The 23,734-nt window shown below is 39.4% G+C and overlaps 1 protein-coding gene across 2 annotated transcripts in view; it reads right to left on the minus strand.

Moving 5' to 3' along the window:
* The window catches only part of LPAR1 (lysophosphatidic acid receptor 1), a 362,490-nt gene that overhangs the window by 280,555 nt on the left and 58,201 nt on the right, over positions 1–23,734 (minus strand). Inside the window, exons 1-4 of one of the 2 annotated variants that reach the window (XM_086683697.1) lie at positions 19,453–19,472; positions 6,876–6,949; positions 5,168–5,274; positions 2,075–2,208 (exon numbers count right to left, since the gene is read on the minus strand). The gene's annotated coding sequence lies outside the window, so the exon portion shown is untranslated. Of the gene's footprint in view, positions 1–2,074; positions 2,209–5,167; positions 5,275–6,875; positions 6,950–19,452; positions 19,507–23,734 lie in introns of those variants that run through there. The other variant, XM_086683698.1, reaches the window with a different exon arrangement.

Below are 23,734 nucleotides of genomic sequence, written 5' to 3' on the forward strand. Positions count from 1 at the left end.
CATTCTTGAAAAAGAAAAGCAAAACTGGAGGTATCACAATTCGAGATTTCAAGTTATATTACAAAGCTGTAGCAATCAAAACAGTTTGGTACTGGCACAAAAATAAACACATAGATCAAGAGAATGGAATAGAGAGTGCATGATTATATAGTCAATTAATCTTCAATAAAGGAGGCAAAAAATAACATGGGAAAAAGACAGCCCCTTCAACAAATGGTGTTGGCAAAACTGGACAGCTACATGCAAAAGAATGAAACTGGACCACTTTCTTACGCCATACACAAAAATAAACTCAAAGTGGATTAATGACATAAATGTGAAACCTGAAGCCATAAAAATCCTAGAAGAGAGCACAGGCAGTAATTTCTCTGACATCAGCCATAACAACATCTTTCTAGACATGTCTCCTGAGGCAAGGGAAACAAAAGCAAAAATAAACTATTGGGAATACTTCAAAGTAGAAATCTTCGGTACGGTAAAGGAAACAATCAACAAAACTAAAAGACAACCTACAGAATGGGAGAAGATATTTTCAAATGCCATATCCAATAAAAGATTAGTGCCCAAGATATATAAAGAACTTTAATAATTCAACACCAAAAAAGCAAATAATCTAATTAAACAATGGGCAGAAGACATGAACAGACATTTCTCAAAGAATACATACAGATGGCCAAAAGACACATGAAAAGATACTCAATATCACTAATCATCAGGGAAATGCAAATCAAAACCACAATGAAACCTCACCTCACACCTGTCTCAATGTCTAAAATCAAAAGCATAAGAAACAAGTGTGGGCAAAGATGCGGAGGAAAAGGAACCCTCCTGTACTGTTGGTGGGAATGCAAACTGGTGCAGCCACTCTGGAAAACAGTGCAGAGGTTCCTCAAAAAATTAAAAATAGATCTACCCTATGACCCAGAAATAGCACTGCTAGTAATTTACCCTGGAGATACAGGAGTGCTGATGCATAGGGGCACTTGTACCCCAATGTTTATAGCAGCACTCTCAACAATAGCCAAATTATGGAAAGAGCCTAAATATCCATCAACTGACAAATGGATAAAGAAATTGTGGTTTATATACATGATGGAATACTACGTAGCAATGAGATAGAATGAAATATGGCCTTTTGTAGCAACGTGGATGGAACTGGAGAGTGTGATGCTAAGTGAAACAAGCCATACAGAGAAAGACAGATACCATATATTTTCACTCTTATGTGGATCCTGAGAAACTTAACAGAAGACCATGGGGGAGGGGAAGGAAAAAAAAAGTTAGAGAGGGAGGGAGCCAAACCATAAGAGACTCTTAAAAACTGAGAACAAACTAAGGGTTGATGGAGAGTGGGCAGGAGGGGGAAGGTGGGTGATGGGCAGGGAGGAGGGCACTTGTTGGGATGAGCACTGGGTGTTATATGGAAACCAATTTGACAATAAATTTCATATTAAAGAAATTAAAAAATAATAATAGTAATTTAAAAATAAAAATAGTAAAATAAAAGAATGAAGAAAAGATATATTGTGCAAGCATGAATCCAAAACTTACCCCCCAAAAAAGTCAACTCATGGTTAAAGCACAAAGAATAACAACAATAGAAGTGAAATATATGGCAATGATATCACAAAGAAAGTGAGAGCCACATCTCCTGAAGAACTTCACATTTAACTCCACATGTCACTAAGAGTTAAAGCTGGAATCCTAACAAAGTCCTATAAATCCCCATGCCATCTGTCCCTATTAATTCTCTCACTTCCTCTCCTTCTATTCTCCCTACTTTGCTCACTGGGCTCCATTCACACTAACCTATCCGCCTATTGCGAGAACATTCTGGACAAAGTCCCTTTGGGCCTGGTGGCTGCCTCTTCCCCAAAGACTCTCACACTAACATGACCAGAGGCTAACACACTTCTAAATGAGGACCACCTAGACAAATCTACTTCCAGTTGTAACCCACACATGCATCCCTAGCCCTGTGCCCTACCTTATTTTTTTCATAGCACTTACCCCCTTTTAACACACTATATAATTTCCTTGTTTATTGAGCTTATTATTCGTTTTATGTCCCCACCTGCTAGAATGTAAGTCCCAATCGAGTATTGTCTGTTTTCTTGATAAATGTATTCCAAGGCCATATAACAGTGGCTGGGATATAGTAGTTGCTTAATATATCTTTATTTGTTTAATGAATGAATAAATGAATATCTGTTGGAGAAGGGAAAAAGGGAAATATGTTAATGATAATAATACAAATATTACTCTGAGAACACAGTGCACCAAAAGAGAAGACATGACTTACATGGGCAATTAGACTCATTTTAGCCTTTTGTATAAAGAAGTATCCAAATGAAAATGGTTTTACGAATTTCAATACAGCAGAGATTAATAAGTTCAACCTCAAACACAAGTCCATTTTTCCCAAAGAGGATACCAAGTCAGTGAGAGGCACACACAGTTCTGTGATGTCAACTGCATTCGAACTGCATATCCTCTGCTTAGAGTCACCTGACATAAGAATAACATGATGTTTACACACAGCACCTGGATGTGTGTGCCCTTCATTCTCTATTCCTTTTATTCATTTTTTTAAAAAAAATCCATTGCACATTAAATGCTAAAGCTAAGGGATTTGCAGAACGTCCATTAGAGATAAGAAACACCAAGCTACTGTTTGTTCATTTTCAACTAGCAGACATCTCTAGGCATAGATGTCACCCAGAGTAGTAATGTAAACAGGTCATTTAAACAATGAATTCAGGTAGAAAATGGAAATCGTTGAAGAACCATTAATGCCCACACCAGCCTGCTTCAGCTAGAAACAAAGGGGAAAGATGCACTCACCATGTGAACGGATGGTAATAGGGTACATCAGATAATTCTGGCCTTCTACAGGCCTGCTAGCATCCACCCACATGAAAATGTTGTCAGTCTTCAAGAACCAGGGGCGCCTGGGTGGCTCAGTCAGTTAAGCGTCCAACTTCAGCTCAAGTCATGATCTCGTGGTTTGTGAGTTCAAGCCCCACATCGAGCTCTGTGCTGACAGCTCCAAACCTGGAGTCTGCTTCGGATTCTGTATCTCCCTCTCTCTCTGCCCCATCCCTGCTCACACTCTGCCTCTCTCCAAAATAAACATTAAAAATATTTTTACAAAAATCTTCAAGAACCAGCTTAAATTCTCTCTCCTTCATGAAGACTCAGTGATTCCCAGAAATGAATGACATACTGGCTTCTATCAGATCTCAGCACCACATTGATAGCAACTTGTGGTACTTATACCGTAGATATATAGTCGTAAGTATTCAACATGGGGGCACCTGGGTGGCTCAGCCAAGAAAGCATCTGACTCTTGATTTCAGCTCAGGTCATGATCCCAGGGTCATGGGATCAGCCCTACGGTAGCATTCTCTCTCTCTCTCTGTTTCTCACCCCCTCCTCTGCTCACGCATGCTCTCTCTCTAAAATTAAAAAATAAATAAACAAAAAACCAAATATTCAACATAGCTGCCACCATGAGGGAAGGTATCCTGTGTTTTAATCCTGTGTATGTCCTTTGGCACCTCACATATATATCCATCAAACCCTTAACTGAATCAAATCAAATGCTTCCAAAATTGTCTCCCATGCTGGGAAGCCAGGAAAGATTTCTGTATACAATAGATATTTGCTGAATTCATTTGAATGGAATCCCACGAAGATTTCTATTTCTGGAAACTTTTTCTATTAGTTCTATCGGAGCTCAGGTAGACCACTAAGGTCAGCAGCTATCACTTGTTCTTATTCTTTTATTTAAATTAACCAAACTTCCTTTAGCCAAATTTTATTGATTTCTAGTATAAAACAGCATATAGTCTGAATGATTGCCTAAATCATTCAAATGTAGGCTCCATGAAGACAGTAGTTTTTGTCTCTTGGTTCTTTGCTCTTATGATGATTAAAACAGTCCCTGACACATAGTAGATATTCAGTAATAATTACTGAATGAAGTTGTTCAAAACATCATGAAAACCCAGCTTTCTGCCAACAGACTATGAAAAGCAGCCTACTTATTACAGACACAGTGGTAGATCATTTCCTAAGAGCCTCCAACTTTCCCTCCATCCCTATAGGCCCATGTCTCTCTGCACATTGAGAGGGAGAGTCTGTTCCCTTTTCCCTTGAGCTTGAGCTGGCCTTGTGACTTACTTTGAGCAACAGAATGCATGGGAGGGGGATGTTCTGGGATTTACACACCTAGATCTTAAAATACCTGTAGCCTCTGCTTTCTCTGTCTCAGGGTCCATGGGGTAATGAGAACCCATGGAAAAAGAGAAACCTAGCCAGGAGGCCCTGAGCCATCCCGGCAGAGATTCTGAACATGGAAGTGATCTTAGATGTTCCAACCCCACCCACGTTCCCAGCTGAATACAACTGCACAAGTAACTCCAGCCAACACGTGGAGTGAAGACTGGCATCCCAGCAAGCTCTGCTCTGTTGCAGAATCATGAGTAAATAACTGGGTTTTGTTGTCACAGCCACTAACTCTAGAGGTGGTTTGTTACACACACTAGATAACTGAAGCAATCCTAATTCATTTGTCTACATATCTGTCCTTTCTGTATGTTTGCATAAAAAATACTGTGAAATGATTATCACTTAATATGTGTTTCTGGGTGATGACATCTTTGGTGGGGCTTTTTCTTTTTTGTCTTTAGTTTTTTGCTTAGTACTTTATATTTCTGGAATTGCATTAATAAAATGTATTTCATAAAAACAATAATTATTCTTTTCTTATCATTTAAAACATTAACAGATCTAAAAGGAATGTTTATAAAACATATAGAGAATATAAAAAAACTTCAAAAATACCTTTATACCTACCCACCACCCAGTTTAAGAAATAGAACATTATATTCAAAGCTTTCTATGTGCTCCTTCCATAACCCAACACCTTCCCTCAATTTCTGCTTCATGAACTTTGCTTTGCTTCTCTATGAAAATTTCTCCAAATATGATTATGTACCCAAACACACAATTGTATGGTTTCATGTTTGTGAAAAGATGGAATTCTATTTTATTGCTGTATCGTATTCCATTCCCTTAACACACTGTGCTAGCCCATTCAGCTTGCTATAACAGAATACCACACACTGGGTGGCTTGTGAACAACAGAAGTTTAAGTTCTCACAGTTGTGGAGTTTGGGAAGTAAGTCCAAGATCAAGGTGCCAGAAGATCTGGTGTCTGATAAAGATGTCCTCACATGGCAGAAGGGATGATGAAGCTCTCTTGGGTCTCTGTAATTACAAACACACTAATTATATTCACGGGAGCTCCACCCTCATGACCTAATCACTTCTCAGAGGACCCCACCTCTTGACACCATCACACTGGGAGTTAACACTTCAACTTATGAGTTTGGGATGGGGGAGAACACAAACATTCAGTCTTAGTACACACCACAGTTTACCCATTCTACTGTTGTTGAACACTTCTGTTTGTTCCTAGATTCCACCCGTTACCAAAAGGGCTGCCATGAATATTCTTATACATGTCCCTGACGCAAGAATATTCGGTGCCTGCCCAGAAGTGCTAAATACTTTGAGAGGCAATATAGTGGAGAGGTTAAGATGAGGCTCTAAAATCTAACAGACCTGGATTCCAACCCCTATTCCTTCACTCAGTCATCCCTGTGACCTTGTGCTGCTTAATCAATTCCTCTAACAGTCGGTAGGTCTAACCTTTGGTGCATTCGGTAATCACCTGAGGAGGTCTAAAAAATCATAGAAGCCTAGGTCTTGCCTTCAGAGGGTCTGATTTAATTGGTCCAAGTGGATGGTAGCCTGAGCACTGACAGTTTTAAAAGCCCCACCCCTACCCCAGCCATGCGAATGGGCAGCCACATCTGAGAACCAGTTTCCCCATCCGTGAAACCTTGATGAGGACAACAGTTAACAGGGCCTTACCAGAGCGCTGCCAGAAGGACCAAAATAGTGTGCGTGACAGTGCCTGGAAGTCAATAATTTTAGCCCTTCTGGTGAAAGCCCTCACTCCATTACATTTTAAGTTTGAGTACAGCTGATATTGGAAGTATCATAATAAGTAGGATTTGATGACTGGGTGGATGCAGAGAAATAAAGGACAGGAACCCTGGTTCGTATGCTCTGAAGGGGAAAATACAGAAAAGGGAGCAGACCAGTCTTTTGACTCCAACTATCTAGACACAATCTCTCAATTACTCTCTGTTGTAATTTTCCAAGTTTATGTGAGATGTGAGTGATTCGAAACCCAGTTAGAGGCTTGCCTTTATTGTTTGCTGGCCTTACTGGGGGTGGAATCTTAGAAATGTTAGTGTCTTATAGAGATAATGTTCTCTTTGTTCAAAGATTTTGTTTTCCAACCAAGGAAATAATTAATTAAGCTTGTGTTCTCCCATCCCCCTCTATGATGTTCTAAACAGCAGTACTTATTTGGGACATGATATTAATTTTGTTTGGAATCCATGGTGACATAGTCTTTGTTTTTTGTCATGAACATGTTACAAAGTGGTTTTATGATTTTCTAAACCAATCATTGCATTAGGAATCTTCCTTCATGCAGACAAAATTAAAAATCTGCCTCAATCTCAGACATCAAAAAAATCTTTCTCTAATTCAGTTAATGAGTTAGGCTTCCCCCGCCCCCAAAAAAAGAGTGTTAAATATCTGGAAATCATAATAACATCAAATTTTCTTTTATTAAGTAAACTGATTTGTCACTTTCAAAAACCACTTTAGTCAAATAGGTTATTACACTTATTCCCTTAAACTGTCATTTAGCAAATAAACACTGACATAGAATGTCCACCAAAAGAGAAAAAAATGTGAGGAAGAGATACCTTACAAAGGTAGGAACTTACTGGGTGGTGAGAACAGTTCAGGGAATCTGTGGCCTGACTGGGCTAGGCCCGCAGCTAGATTTCATCTAATCCACCTGTCAGATGCCAAGAAAAATAAGTGCATTTTGTAGAGCCTGGTATCTCTAGCTCTCCCCTCTGACCTCCTTCCTTCCTGACCCTTTGACCTTCCCCTCAGGAGCTGCTCCTAGCAACTGTGCCCAGCACCTGGGAGGCCAACAATTCTGCAGAGGCCAACAAGTCAACATTCCACCGGGGACGCTGTGGCTGGATAATTCAACAAATTCAGCTGTTCTCCTCGCCACACCCTCCATCTAGGCTTCCACTCAAGGTTCCTCCTTCTTCACTATTAAAAATTGTAAGTCAAGGCCCCCAGTCTCTCTTCTCACCCCTCCCAACCAGTCCCCCCACCCCTGCTTCCCACCTCCATGCCTCCCTGCCTGTGAGCCTCCCCACAGTGCCTTGTAGAAACCCCAACTCTAGAAGGAACGAACTTCCTTTGGTCTACAAATATTTCCTTGAGCATTCCCCCAACATTACTGACAAGTGGATTTATTGGATTCCCTCCCAAACCTGTCATTCCATTAGACACAATCACCCACTTAGTCATGAGGACACCAACTGTTAGAATAAACGTGACCTTCTGCCATTTGCCCTCCCATATCCAGTCTGTGGCCATGTCTTGACTACTGTGACTCCAGTGACTTTACAGGGAGGAGGGAATGAGATGGGCCCATGCTCGGTTCATTAGCCTTCCTATTATTTATTAAGATCTTTTTATGAAAAAGTTTAAAAGTACACTTAAATACAGAGAATAGTACAGCAAAAATCCCATATCCCCACCACCTAACTGCCTCAGATTGTAACATTTTACAACACTATATTCTATTCCATTTCCTTTCAATGCTTTTTTTTCTAACAGATGAGACTCAAAAGCATTGAGTGACTTTCCCCAGACCTACAGCCCTCACCCAGCACAATGTCTAAGACACAGAGTATGTGAAGGCTCATTTGCTCAATAGCTCTCACCTAATCTATGAGCCTCCTTGGGTCCCCCCTGTCCTTTCTCCCAAGCTTCCTTTCTAATCTGCTTCCTTGGAATATAGATGTTTCTGTCTGTACTGTCAAATTTTCCTTGCACTATCTGTCTATTTCCTTTTATTTTTTTCTCCCCATGCCATTCATTCTGTTTTTCACTTAGTAGCTATTTCATAAGCACCTACTATGTACCAGGTACTATTCCAGGCCCTCAGGATATGCATCCATCTACCTTCTTCTCTATGTAGCTTTGTCTTTGCTGATCCTTGCTGTTGGACCATCTGTCAATATGAATTTCTTCCCGTTTTCCTTTCATCATCCCTACCCTCCTCAGCTCTTGCCATACTTCCCTCACCTCACTGATTACAAAGGAAAATAGAAGCATTATTTTACTTACTGCATTTTTATGTTAGAATGATATGTCCTCTGTAGCTTTATTTAAAAAAAAAACTGATTAAGAAATAATTTCCTATTGATTAATGTTCAGATTTTTGACAGTAATACCAGGTCTTCAAAAAATCTTTTCTTTCCCATCAAGCACTTTGTATCCCAACCACATTTGAATAGCCTCCATGCTACAGACTTACTCCCAGGCTTTTACTCAGGCTGTTCCCCATTATATGGATGTTTTCAACCTGGATTTGTCAAGGTTCTTGGGAGACTTGTCTGCCACTGTCTGCTTTTTCGCCCATGTCTCCAGCATTTAGCACAATGCCTGGTACACAGGATGAGCTCAAGAAATGGTCATTGTATTTAAAAAAAACAAATAAATATTAAGTTACTCATCACTTGAGACAGCATGTTTTCTTTTAGCTGATGGGCCACCATAGAAACAAATTTTTTAACTTACATTGACCAACCAAAATGGAAAAAGAGACGGCAAGAATAGACAAGGAAGAGAAACATGTCACTCAGAAAGACTGAGAAGCTCTGAGGTTGTTCTTTCTCATGGGGTTACAGAACTGTCAGAGGTGGGGTCGAGGCAACTGCAAATAGTTTGCCTCCCTACTAATCCTTCAGGGGAGGGAAACCTGTTCTAAGTAGGCAATGTGACAGCTGCAATTCTACCAGCACATTCCACAAAAGTCACAAGAAAACTGATGAGAATTCGAATACTCTGTGATAGCAGTAAGGAAAAGCTTCCAAGGAAAAACACCAGGAAAGGGACTTGGTGACTTTAGCCCTTGGAAAAGTGAATATTTAAAACACATGAATCTGTTAGACCCACCTCCTCCCCTGCCCCCCCATAAATCAGAGGTTAGAGAAGATGGCATCAAATGCCCCAGTGAAGGTTTACACCGAGGGGCACAGCACCAGGGCTAAATCAAAGAACTAAAAGTTAAAAAATCATAATAACCTCCTCTCTCTAGACCCCACCCCCGTCCAAGCTGGTTTACAACACTGTGGGTGAGATCATTCACCTGCACCAAGAGATAAAGCTCTTTATGATTCACTCCCTTAGGAACTCAGTAATTAAGATCATTTAGAAAATGAATAAGAGCTGTTTAAGCAAACAGGCATTCCTGGCAAAGGGATGCTGCAGGGTGTTGGAGCAGCTGGATCTTCATGGGGGCTAAAAAAAAACCCCACATCCTTCGAGAAGGACAATACTCTGCAGCACCTACCTGCAATCATGTTACCCAGGGTGCTTGTTACGAGTTCAGATTTGGGAACCCCAACTCTTTTCTACTGAATCAATGTTTACACACAGAGATGTGGTTCAGTGTTGAAACTAGGAAATTTAGAACAAAACAAAACTCTCCTCTCTAGGCCTCCCTCGGATCTTAACTGGTTACAGCTCTTTTGTGAGACCTTTCATTTCCACACAAGGACAGAGATAGAGCTTGTGAGGGTCAAATATGTGTCAGCAAGTTTTCCTGGTGATTAATATTCGCTGAAGTGTGAGAAGAGCTTCAGGGTCTGAAGACCATCACCATGGCACACGTAAAGGGCCTTTCATGTGAGATGGAAAGCTACCTGTTCCCTGGAGTTTCTCAGCTCTGGGACCACTCTCCCTTGACCTCAGACCTGAAGAACTGCAGGCAGGAAACCATTTCCTCCTGTTTCAGAGCCTCTATGTCTTTTCCTCTTGCATAGAATTGTTCCATTGAACTTTGTACTCCTAACAGCTGCTTATATTTGTCACATCATCCTATTTAGTCTTCTCTTTCAGTAGATTTATGTACTTCTTTGATTTTCTATTTCGTTATTCTAATGTACTCTTCTTGCTTAAACTCTGACTTCCTACTAAATTGTAAAAATAATTCATCATCCTTGTTTTGTAATTAAGTGATACAGCAATTATAACAAACCATTATAGCACCTAGGTGGAGAATTTATTGGTGTCCACTGAATAGTTCTTTAAACTTTCTGTACTTTAAAATTTTTCCAGGGCCGCCTGAGTGGCTCAGTCAGTTAAGTGATTGATTCTTGGTTTCGGCTCAGGTCATGTTCCCACAGTTTGTGGGTTCGAGCTCCACATCAGGCTCTGCACTGGCAGTGCCGAACCTGCTTAGGATTCTCTCTCTCCTTTCTCTCTGCCCCTCCCCTGCTCATGCTCTCTCTTTCTCTCTCTCAATATAAACAAACTTTGAAAATGTACATTTTTTCATAATAAAATACTGGGGAGGAAGAATTCCAAAGGTACAGAAAGTGAGTGAAAAGTAAACTCCTCCCCTCTCCTTTTGCTTACTTGAATCTAATTCCCAGAAAATAATCACTGTCAACAATTTTTTTTAATTTTGTAATTTTCAGGCACACAGCTTTACAATTCAACATCTGTACACACTACAAAGTGATCCGCCACAAATCTAGTTCCCGTCCATCACCATACAGTTGAACCCCTTCAACAATTTCTTATATATTCTTCCAGAAGTTGTCTCTGCATAAGCAATCACATTTTTTTTCTACTTGATTGCATACATATGACATAAGTGCATAAAAGCATAAAAAACAAATCTTGGGGCTGAGCCTGCGTGGCTCAGTTGGTTGAGCGTCAAACTTCAGCTCAGGTCATGATCTCAGGGTTCATGAATTCAAGCCCCACATCCAGCTCACCACTGTTAGTGCAGAGTCTGCTTCAGATCCTCTGTTCCCCTCTCTCTGCCCCTCCCCTGCCTGCAGTCTCCCAAAAAATAAAAATAAATAAATAAATAAAAATTTTAAAGCATGAAAAGCAAGTCTGATCTTGCTTTTCTCAGTCATCAACATTTCAGGAATTTCTTTTCAAATGAGTACATAGAGATCAGTCCATTTTCTAGTTTCTATATAAAATTTCACTTTATGAATATACATAATTTGAACAGTACTACAGTGAGAGATATACAGGCTATGCAGGTACTTTACAGTTTGGTTATTTGTTTAGCTGACACATCGATATGCAAAATGTCACCATGAACACCCTTATGCCATCTTTCTATATTCACCAGTTATTTGTATAAGATGAAATCCTAGAAGTGAAAATGATGGGCCAAAATTTGCCTTGAAATGTTTTAAAATATTGCAAAATTGACTGCTAAAAATTCACACCAATTTATATGCCCATAAAGCATTTCTATGCCTCTTTGCCAATCGGATAAGTGAAAAAAAGCACTCTGAATCTAAATTCATTTCTTTAACTAAAAGAAATGAGCATCTTTTCACATATATGCCATTTGTATTTCTTTTCCATAAACTGCTGATTCATGTTCTTCACCCAAATTATATTAGGGTTTTCAACTTTTTTGTTGATTTATTTAAAAGCTCTTCATGTATTAAGAAAATAAGCCTACTTGCCATATATGCTGTAAAAAGACATTGACAGTCAATCTTTTGCCATCTTATCTTATTTGTAGAATTTTTGCATTGCAGAATTTGGGAGTGAGGTTTTACCACAGAACAGTTTTTCACAATTGTACAAACAATAAGTGATCATTACAATAAATTGGAATAACACATAAAATACCATATATGTATTTAAAACAAGCAGCAGCAGCAACAATAAACTGCACCCATAGTTACAGAGAGATGACTAAAGTTAATACTGAATTGTATATTCAAAAGTTTCTAAGAGAGCATATGTATATATAGGGATGGAAGATAGATAGATAGATAGATAGATAGATAGATAGATAGATAGGCAGGCAGATAGACAGATAGATATACAAAACAACCTAAACCACTTATATGACTCATTCATATAAATGGAATACCATCCATCCAATTAAAAAGTGTGTTGTAACTGTTACATGAAAAACCAGTTTACAAAAGAGTAGATACTTACATATATGTAAGACTTTGCTATTTACAAAGTACATCCTGCTGTGTGATACTTCCAACAACTCTGAAATATGCCACTATCACCATCCTATAGGTGACAAAACAGAGAGTCAAGAACCAAGTGATCTCTCTGAAATGACATATTTAGTAAATGATCCAGGACTTCTAACTCCAAATTACCTGATTTCTCCAATTAATCCAGCTGCCTCAGGGGGAGAGTGAGAATGCAGAATAACATTTAGAAGGAGAGATGTTTCCATAGGTATGTAGCTTAAAAGTCTTTCGAATTATAATTGTACTAGCATACATCCCCAAATCACACTTTTATTCCCAAAATTCAAATTTCAACATAATTCTAACGTGCACAAATTACTGTATGTTTATCAAGCACAATCTAAATCTATCTTCAATGTTACAAAAGAAGTACTTGGTACGGAATGTGTCTGGTGACACACACCATAATGATCTCCCACTCCCTCATTATTTCTTGTGAAGTAATATATTTAATTATATCTGTCAATGACTAATATAACGGGCAGTCCTAACTTGGGACTGTCTTCTACATTAAATTAGAATTGCATTTCCTCCTCTGTCAATTCAGTCTTGTTTTCCACAGAAAGGCAAGCAGGATTGCTTGGTGCTAAATGTCCCATTAGCATTCTCTGACCTTCTGCACAGCTGGCTGCAGCTCTGAACCTGCTGTGGCCACTGAGACACACAAAAGAAATGGAAAAAGTCATTTAATGTCTAGAGTGATCCAAAATGCCAAGGAGCGGCCAGGCCATACCCAATAAAGGAAAGAAAAGAAATAAATAGGCCCTACTGGGCTACTAGAAGTAAAGAAGGCAAGAACCCTAAAGATCTGGGGCCACAAAATTGCCTTCATCCAAAAAAACCCAAAAATACAAAAAACAAAAACAAAAAGACAGGGACACCTTTGGGAAAGCTGGTGACATACATACATGTTTACAAATCTCCCATCAAGAAAGCAGACTATATTTTTTTAAAAAAAGAAAGCACAATCATTAAAACTAATCCATGTAAAATCCAAGGAAAAGTTCCAGCCTCATAGTGCAAATCTCAACAACCACTGAATCCATACATCACTGTTCTCCTTGACTAAGGGTGTAGTGCGGTATAATAAAGCAGATAGAATTTGAGGGGAAATACTAATATTCCCTAATTTAGAGAAACAGAAGTCTGGAGGTGGTAGATGCAGAAAAAAAATACCCACTTAGAGCTATACTCCCTCCAACCAATTTTTTCCCCTCTGTATAAAAACAATATTCTGAGGCCAGGACTGTGCTGGGCTGCGAGAGTTTCCTCTGACCAACAGATGTTGGCAACAAAGAAGGTGGCAGACACCAGAATTTAATTGACCTCCCTGCTTTTCTAACTCCCTTCCTCCTCACCTGCCTCTGCCATAGAGTCTGTAAAAGATAAAGATTCAATTTCCCTGCCTCTGGTCAGCTATGAGTGGCAATGAGCCAATTCCCAGCCAAAGAAATGGAAGTAGAAGTCTCTTGGTGCTGCATCTTCCTCTCTACCTTTCTCCCTCCTGGAACCCAGGCCCAGCCTGGAGGTGCAGCAGACCTCACAGAAATGGAAGGGCAGGAGGGCAGAAGGAGCCTGCATCTGATGGCATTGTTGAGTCACCCAACCAGTCCTAGACTGACCACCTCTGGTCTTCTTGTTTTCTGCTTCAGCTACAGTAGAGTTGTTTTGATTATGTGAAACTAAACACAACTCTAATACAACAAAATATCTCCTGGAGTGAAGCCGCTAATCAACTGGGTGTCAACACCAAAAGAGCAGTCCTGAAAAAAGAGGTAGAAAGATGCAGTAGGGGACTCTTGTGAAAAAAAAAAAAAAAAAAAAAAAAAACACACACAGAGTTAGACATGATGGGATACAAGATAAAACAGTATCAATGGGGGTGGAAGAAAAGGGACAGACTGAAGAGATAGTTGGAGAAACTGGGCCCAACTTTCCTCTTCCCCCCTCCCAGACCCCATTAAAACGGGAAAAGGGTGATAAAAATGGGAGAAAACTTGCATCTGTGCTAAAAATTGAGAAGGATGTTTTGTATGGCCTCTGAATGGTTCTAATAAAACCAGATGGAGAGACAACACTTATGATCTGCTAATGAGAAAAAAAGCGAGCAGACAACATCCTAGCAGAACCCTACTAACACCAGCCAATGTGGAGGAGGAGCAAGGGCTGGGAGGAGGGTAGCAGTGAACATAAGGAAAACACTCCCTAGAATTGTATTTGTAGCCATGGATCAGTACCATTCCAAAAAAGCTGTTCAAGGAGATCCCGGCAGCATGCTGTTATTCCAGACACTGTAGCAAGACTCCTCTGAAACAGTACCGCTTTCTCCCCAGTGAGGCAAGGTTTCATTTTGAGGCATTGGTCAGCAGGACAAGAATGGAGGACAGATAAAGCCATGCCATATGGAGGGCCACACACGAACAGTTAGCATCCAGTACAACAGCTTCAAAGGAAGAACTAAATTCTTGCCCATGTGATAGTTCAGGATTCTGCTCCTTCTCCACACATCTTAATCTGCCAGTAATGTAAATATATGCCAGTCAGTCTTCCAGCTTAAAATCTAAAAATAATATTGTTTTAGCTATTATTATTATTATTTTAATAGTAATCAGACATACAGGGAGGAGATCCAAAGATAACTCAGCCATCTTGTTTAAACAGGTAAACACCAAAGGTAAATAGACCTCACTTTATTCACGAAGATATAAATAGAAGAAAAAAGGAGTCTATAAAATATATGAGCCTATGATTATGAAAATATTCTGCAGAGGAAGCATATGCATTTGAAAAAGACGTGTAACAGGAAAAAAAAAGTGAGGTGAATTTCTTGGTACTTTCCAGAAATTTGAGAAAATATAGACTCGTTAAAATTACAGACTTAAAGGCAGAGGCTGAGAAATAGATGGAAATTTTAAAATAAACCTGAAGTTTGTAACAGTAATAATGTAGAGGGGAAAACAATACAACAGGAGGCAAAATCTCCTGCCTCCTGAGAGGTGAAGACCAGAACATACGATGTTGAAAATCACAACACTGGAAGTTTTCCCAGGCTACAGAGAAAAAGATCAACAGGTTGAAATGTCAAGAAATGACAAATACGGATCATTGGTCTTAAATACACTCAACATACAGAGACAAGAACAAACAGAACAAAAGTATTAAGAGATATAAAAGAAACGGCTTTTTTTTTTATAGATTCAGGCAAAGATACTAAGGAGATACCTCCACTTAACCATATTCTTCAGGCATTTTTGAACTTCGTGGGTGAGAAAAAAATCCTACAAATATTCAGAGAAAAAGTGGATTCATTACTACTTGTTAAAAGTCCCTCAAGTATAAGCAAAAGAAACTGAGATTAAAGACAAGAAATTAGCTTAAGCAAAAAAAAAAAAAAAAAAAAAAGTTTGATTCATGTATTCTGGGAAGTTCAGGACAAATTTGGTTTCAGGCTCTCTTTCTCTTTCCATTTTGCAGTTCTGTGTGCCTCTGCCTACCTTCATATTCATATTCATTCTCTCAATCTCTCTGCCTCTATATCTATCCATTGATATCTGTATCTATCTACATACCTATTTAGATACATCTGTATAAGAAGTTAGGGGAAATCATTGTTTCTGCTAGATTTGGTAAGGAAGCATGTGAGTCTGGGGTTATGAAGATTACTGGTAGCTACCTACCTTTCTTATCATCTATCTATAAATATATTTATTATATCTATATAGAAATATTATACATAGGTAGATATGTAATTATATCTATAGATAGGCAGGTAGGTAGGTAGATGGATAATAGATAAGTAGGTAGGTAGGTAGGTCGATGATGCACACATAGGTAGGTAGGTAAGTAGGTAGGTATACAGATAGGTAGATAGAGCTACCAGCTCTGACTCACATTGCTCACTTACCAAACCTAGCAGAAACAATTATTTCTCAGTTCCTTATATCAATCCCCGGTGAGTTCTGATTGAGTTCTGGTTGAGTCAGGATCCCATTTGAGAAGCAATCACTACCTCTAGTGATTATACCACTCTGCCTAATCAGCCAGCCTGTATTATGTGGGGAGGGGGAGTGGGGAAGGAGCCTGCATGGCGTCATTATTAACAGACTCAACAGAACCATGTGGATTTTCCCAAAGGAACCAGAAGAACTGGATGGGGAAAACACTAACTACCACAGTCTATTGCTAGACACAACAAAGAAAACTCAGTCTGGCCTCAGATACTGACCCACAACAATAAGTGCTTTGCAACAATGTTTTTCTGAGTTTTTTGGAGAAAACGCAATAAAAAATAAATCAGGTATGCAAAGGCCCCAAACTGATCTTCCCTGAAAATAACTCAAAAAGGAATTCTAAATAACTAAGAGATAAGAAAAATAAAGACAGCTAACGAACAATAAACGTAGGCTTAAAACCAGCAAAGTGAAACCAAAGCCTCACTTTTCCCACTATTCTAGATTTTTGGTTGAGAGAAAGTAGGTCCACAATGAGGTGAGAGAACAGGCATAGAACATGCAAGAGAGGGAGCAGGCTGAATAGGAGATTATGACAGACAGTGGGTTGTTGGAATATAAGATTTAAGAGATCAGCACACCGTGTGTGATGGGGGAGGTAAGGTATAATTCTAGAAGCAGGTGCCTAAGAGTCGTTAGAGTTTAAAATGTCAAAGAACTTTGAAGATCGGGTTCTGGAACATTGTCGCGGCATGGTATTTACTCCGACACTGTAAGGACTGAGCCAAGGATCACATACATGGATAGGGGAAGGAGCAGTCATGGGCGACGTCAGCCGTCTGGAATTAGAGGGGGGCTTAGCTGGGTAGGATGAACTTCACCAAAGGGAAAATTTCCAATGGAACCAAGAGAGGAATGGGAATGGTGCAGAGGGATCGGGGAGACCATTGTTCTGTGTAGTACCTGAAACTTAGATGAGGCTCTATAGCCTCCACTCACAAGGGCTGTGGGGAAAGCGGTATGTCCTCAAGTGAGAGCCTGATTTCAGTTAAAGCAGGAGGTGGGAGGATCCTTCAGAAAAGAGACCGAAGATAGCACAGGTAAGGTGTGGGAAAGGGAAAGGAATAGTGTGAACTTGGGTCAAGCAAGAGCACTTACACAACACCATCAGAATGCAAGAATGTAAATGATCAGGTGACAAGAAGAGTTTATATTTTGAGGGGTGGCCACAGCTGGTGAGAATGTGAGGCCTGGCGGGATTGGAACTCTACTGTCAGTGTGATTCTGGGCAGGCAGACAGTAAGCAGCCACCGCGGTTGGCAGGTTTGTCTCCCATTCCTGCCTCCAGATATTACCTGCAGTACAAGATTGCCAGCCAGGACAGAACATGCCCCTTATGTCCAATACTCGCAATACAGAGCTCTCTTGTTCTCATGTCCTAATCCAGAGGTCATTATTCAGTTTTAGAATCCGGAGCCAGACCGGCTCTCAATCCTGGCGCTTTTCCTCACTCCTGCCAATCACACTTTTCATTTTTGAAGAGAAAGCCTGTGAGAGGCTGTGTTGACCTCCTGTATTCTCCCATGGGGATCAGACAAACAACCGCAAGGATCTGGCTCATGCCTCACTGAACAGCCCTGGTTCTCAGAATGCTGAGAGCTGGCTGGGCCAGAGGTCTCTTGTTCCTGTATGAATTAATTTTCACTCATGGGGTTCATTCAGAGTTGATAGATCTCACATAGTCCACCTTGTTTTGCTGCAAAGATTCTCATACTGCATTTTATTTTTTTAAAGACTAAAACAGCCCACGATGAAACTGTCCATGGAAAAACACAATTTAAAAGTAGATAATTTTCCATACTATTATCTGTAAACCCCAACTGTGAAAACCCAAAAGATTGTAAACACCATACACTTGAGGTCAGTAAAAGTAGCAAAATCTAGGATGTCTACAATCAAGAAAACAGATAACAAGAGTTGGCAAGGATGTAAAGAAATTAGAACCCTCATTCATTGCTGATAGGAATATAAAGTAATGCAGTCACTTTGGAAAAGTTTGGTAGTTTTTCAACGTAAAGTTAAACTTTGAGTTAACATATGACGCAGCAATTCCACTCCTTGCTATATACCCAGAACTTTGTACATGAATGTTCACAGCAGCTTTATTTATAATAGCCAAAAAGTACAAAGAATCCAGATGTCCGTCAACAAATGATAATAAAGTGCAATATATCGATAAAATAGAATGGAAGTTGGCAATAAAAAGTAATGAAGTACTGATACATACTACAACATGAATGAACCTTGAAAACATTATGCTAAGTGAAAGAGACCAGACATAAAAGACCATTTATTATGATTCCATTTATATCAAATGTCCAGAATAGGCAGATGTAAGGGCAAATGTCCAGAATGGGCAAATCAAGTATACTGTATACTTTTAATGGGTGAATTTTACAGTGTATGAATTATATGTCAGTAAAGATTTTTTAAGTGGTAAAGATGAGTTCTATAAATTTTATATTCTAAACCTAGCATATGACAGGCACCCAATAAATGTTTGCTGAGTGAAGAAATGAAGGAATTAATGGTCTTCAATTCACAAGGGTCACAAACTGTGAGCCTTATAAACTTCACTAAAACATCATTTTCACTATATTAATTTGAAATCCATTACAACTGAGGCAGAGACAAAATTGATGCTTGCACAAACAATATCAATACTTTTGGAATGTAGCAAACCATTCAAACAAAATAACCCTGAGAATGTTTACTTTAGTGTCTATCCCATCTCAGCCACCAGTAAATAGTATTCCCCACAGAGATACCTAACCTAACAATACAAAAAAAAGTAGTTAGAATCACCGACCTCTATCTCCAGAATTCTTCAGAGCTACGTCACATTCACTCATTGAGATCTACGTACTTGTCATTTTTCCTAGTTCATTAAACTCTGGATGGTCGCAGAGTTGGGTTCAAGGTTGAACTGTGTAGGCCTTTAAATCTAGCCTCATGCCAGCTTCTTGCTCTTATGGCCAATCTTGTACATGCTTCTCAGTCTCAAATAGGGCATTGTCCCTCAGAATTCAACCACTGGCTCTATACACAACAGCTAGGAGAAAGAGATAGTACGACCCAAGCTAGCCTCCCCTACAGGACAGTGTAAATCAGGCATTATTCCAGAAAGCTTCAACCTATCACTGTGTATGAAGATAGTAGATGATATGGCACCTTCAAATCCTTGCATGTATAGGGATCAGAGAAATAGAAAAAAAGAGAACCTGGCATCTCTGAGAAACCCTGTAGATTTAAACCATATCGTAGAAAATCCAGACCTAGAATAAAAAGAAAAGTCTATTAGTCCTTCTCCAACTTAATATTGATGACAGATGCCCACATACCCTATGAAAGTCAACTTACAAGTAACTGCAACCAGAAGCCCAAGTCTTAGAGAAGGCTCTCCTATACTAATAATGATAGCTACCAGCCTACATAATATTGAAGGTGAAATGCTGAAAGAGCCATATTCACAAGCTACTGCTGCTAGGGAGATATTTAACAGAGCCACACAGGAAGTATCATTGCATTATAGAATCAGATGATTAATTACTTTTGGCATCCAACAAGGAAGTAAATTCCTACCAAAAGAAATAGCATAAAAATGTCCCCTTTTAACTCTAGAGTAATATTTCTCAAACCAGGCTGCACATTAAAATCACTTTAGGGGCGCCTGGGTGTCTCAGTCTGTTAAGTGATTAAGCATCCAACTTCAGCTCAAGTCATGACCTCACAGTTCGTGAGTTCGAGCCCCGTGTCAGGCTCTGTGCTGACAGCTCAGAGCCTGGAGCCTGTTTCAGATTCTGTGTCTCCCTCTCTCTCTGCCCCTCCCCCACTCGCACTCTGTCTCTCTCTCTCTCTCTCTCTCTCTCTCTCTCTCTCTCTCTCAAAAATAAACAAACATTAAAAACCATTTTTTAAATAAAATGACTTTAGAAAATACACTGATGTTCAAGTCTCACCCCTATAGATTAATCATAATCTATATTTAACAGATCCCCCAAGAGATTCTAAGGGGAATCCAGGGTTCAGAAATGCTATTGTAGACTGTTGGACTGAAAACTCCCAGCAGAGAGAATTAAAAACAGGATGGAGCACCAAGAACCTCAGACCTTTAGATTCAGCAAACAGACTAACACCTACCCCCAAAGTTAACATCAAGCATATGATGAGCATTTTACTGGGAAAACTGTAGAGAAGCAAAACTCTGTACAGAAAGTAAGTTTTGAACGTTCATAGATGCAAACCTAAGAACTGTGTGCAAATCCTGATGTGACACGTGAAACAAGCAAAGGACATTCTAATGCAGACATGAAGAAACACAATTTCAGATGCTAGGCTGGATCAGAACCAAATTATTCAACTTCTAAGGGATATCGCCACGTACTAAGCATGGAAAACTTGAACTGATATGAGAATCCCATTTAACAATGTTTTACACGTAGTTAGATGTGGATGTGCCCAATTTAGAGCAATGTGCTTATTTCAGCATGTGGACTCTTGACAAATTATGTCATCCTCAAAAAGTCCCATAAAAATTATCATATACTGCAAAGTACTCGGACACTGCTTGACTCTTAGAACCAAGAGGTGGTGCTCAAAGAGTCAAAACAGGTAAGAAACCTATTTTACTAAAGCTTTATTCTTCCTATGTCACTATTAAATGATACACAGAGAAGGTATCTTGGGAGGTCCTTTTGAGTCTTGCTCCCTCTGTGAATGCTTCGGACTCTAAGCTTTGAAAATCATTGGGTCTGGTTTCTCTGCTTTTTAAAATGTTTTGGAAGTTCTTCTTTAGCATGATTTCAGAGACCAGGATAAATGACTGGTTTGATCTGAAAACTGGAAAAGCTCATCCTAAGTCATAACCTCTTTGTTAAGAACTCCTCAAAAGTGGATTGAGGTGCCCTATGACCCAGCAATTGCACTACCAGGTATTTATCCAAGGGATACAGGTGTGCTGTTTCGAAGGGGCACATGCACTCCAATGTTTATAGCAGCACCATCAACAATAGCCAAAGGATGGAAAGAGCCCAAATGTCAATAAACGGATGAATGAATAAAGAAGATGTGGTATATACATACAATGGAGTATTACTCAGCAATCAAAAAGAATGAAATCTTGCCATTTGCAACTACTTGGATGGAACTGGAGGGTATTATGCTAAGCGAGCTTAGAGAAAGACAAATATCATATGGCTTTACTCACATGAGGACTTTAAGATATGAAACAGATGAACATAAGGGAAGGGAAGCAAAAATAATAGAAAAACAGGGAGGGGGACAAAACATAAGAGACTTTAGAGAACAGAGGGTTGCTGAGGGGGTTGTGGGAGTGGATGGGCTAAATGGGTAAGGACATTAAGGAATCTACTCCTGAAATCATTGTTGCACTATATGCTAACTAACTTGGAGGTAAATCTTAAAAAATAAATAAAAAATTTTTAAGTGGATTGAGGTGTTTTGGTGAAGTGAGACTTTTAACATTTTCGAGTCAAGGAAGTTTGGAAAGTCGAGAAGATTATAAGTACAGTCATTTTATTTTTAAATGCTTCGAGGTTCAGAGAGGAAGCAAGACCAACCTGGCACTCTGCAAGACAAAACAAAAAACAAAGCAGAACAAAAAGACTCTTGGTTCTCAAGGAGGGTGAGTCCAATTAAAAAAGACAATTGCTCTCTTGTACTAAAATCTGACACACAGGAAGCACACTCAGGGGTCACTTCTCACACTCTCCTGCCTGATCAACTTTCAAAGGAGAGAGAGAAAACAGAGAGGTTGCAGAAATACTGTACCAGAAGTTTCTGGAAGCCCTCACCCATCTGATAACAGCCTACATGTGCCTGACTCTGCATAATAAAGATACAAGACTTTCTGCTTTACTTTTTTCCAAGCTTAGAGCTACACTTCAGAGCTTTGAGGCATATTCATCCTATTTTCCTGGGTGGCTTATTTATGCTCAGTGTTTTATTTCTTACTATTATTACTAATTCTCACCTTAGTTTTGGGTAGGCACAAATCTAATTTTTCAAGTTGTCAACCATTAGTCAATGCCATATTTTAAATATTTTTATTACAACATAAATACTCATGAACACTGAAGACACACAAATTTTATGAAGAAAATATCACTCATCCTTCTCCCCCACCCTTTCATTCTCATTATCTTAAGGCAAACATGACTAACCACAAAGTATTATCTTTCCATAATCTCTATGAGAAACAAATATATAAATATATCCATGCACGAATATATATATGTGGTTTTATTTTTGTTTTTATAAAAGTAATATCATATTCACTCAAATCTGGCAAACAAACAAAAAATGTCCCCAAAATTCACAAGAACAAGGTCTGACTGGCTGTTTCCTCTTGTTGCCACCTATTCAATTCTCAGCCCCACTAGGATCACTAGTGACCTCCCAACTGGCAAACCCGATGGCCACCTTTCAACCTCTACCTTATTTTAGCATCTTATCTTTGCACTCGCCAACCTTAACCCCACTTCCTTGCAGCTCCAGTAACGCTTTCTGCGCCATCGCTTCTCGTTCTCATTATTCCTTCACTCCTTCCTTTGTTGCTCCTCCTCCTATCCTCTCTACTGAATGTTTTTAGGCCTCCTTTCTCTCTCTCCGTAATATCACTGACATTTCTGATCATTGCCCGTGACCTCAGCTATCACACAAGTGAAGAAGACTCCACATTTGTATTTCCACCTGATCTCTCTGTGACCAATGGCCAACTAGATGTCTCTGCCAGAGAGCTATGTCTCAAATTCTAGGTTTCCCCAAACCCCCAAAATCTTTCTCTAGTTTTTCATCCCCTATCTCAACCAACAGTCTCTCCATCCATGCTACCACAGTAGCCAGAAACCTTCAAGTATCCTTGTCACTTTGCTCTCCTAACCCTTTGCACCAAGCACCACTAACTTCACTGACACATTTGACCTCTCTTATCTATCCTGCAACCTCAGCCTAATGCAAGTCCTTCTCCTTTGTTATCTGAATTACTACAGATCATCCTGTTTCAAGTCTCTTCCCAGTCATCCTCTATGACACCATAAGAGTGAATTTTCTAAAATGGTCAGTCTCACCATGTCAGGCCTCTCAAGATTCCCCTTGATCCAATCAGTGAGTCCCCTTGCCTATCAAACAATATTTGAACTCTGTTGGGTAATTCAGTATAGTTTCAATTAGTTCATCAAACCAATCTCTTGTCACCCCTCTTGTGTAAACTATCCTTATGCAAAAACCTTCTCCCAGTGTCTTAAGCAAGTTATCTGTGTCTTGTTGTTCTCCCCAGAAAAAAATAATAGGGATAATGAATGTTTATTGAGTATGAGCTATGATCGATGTGTCTTTCCTTTATTACTCTTTTAATCTTCATAAAATCCCTATAAGATAACCACTATTATTATCTCCACATTACAGATTAGGAAACCTGCCCCTGAATGACATCTTCCAATTTGCTCATCCAGTAATAACCTACTTATCCCTCAAGGTACAGCT

This window comes from Puma concolor, chromosome D4, assembly GCF_028749965.1.
Source record: "Puma concolor isolate L17-30 chromosome D4, mPumCon1.1.hap2, whole genome shotgun sequence".
Classification (NCBI taxonomy): Eukaryota; Metazoa; Chordata; class Mammalia; order Carnivora; family Felidae; genus Puma; species Puma concolor.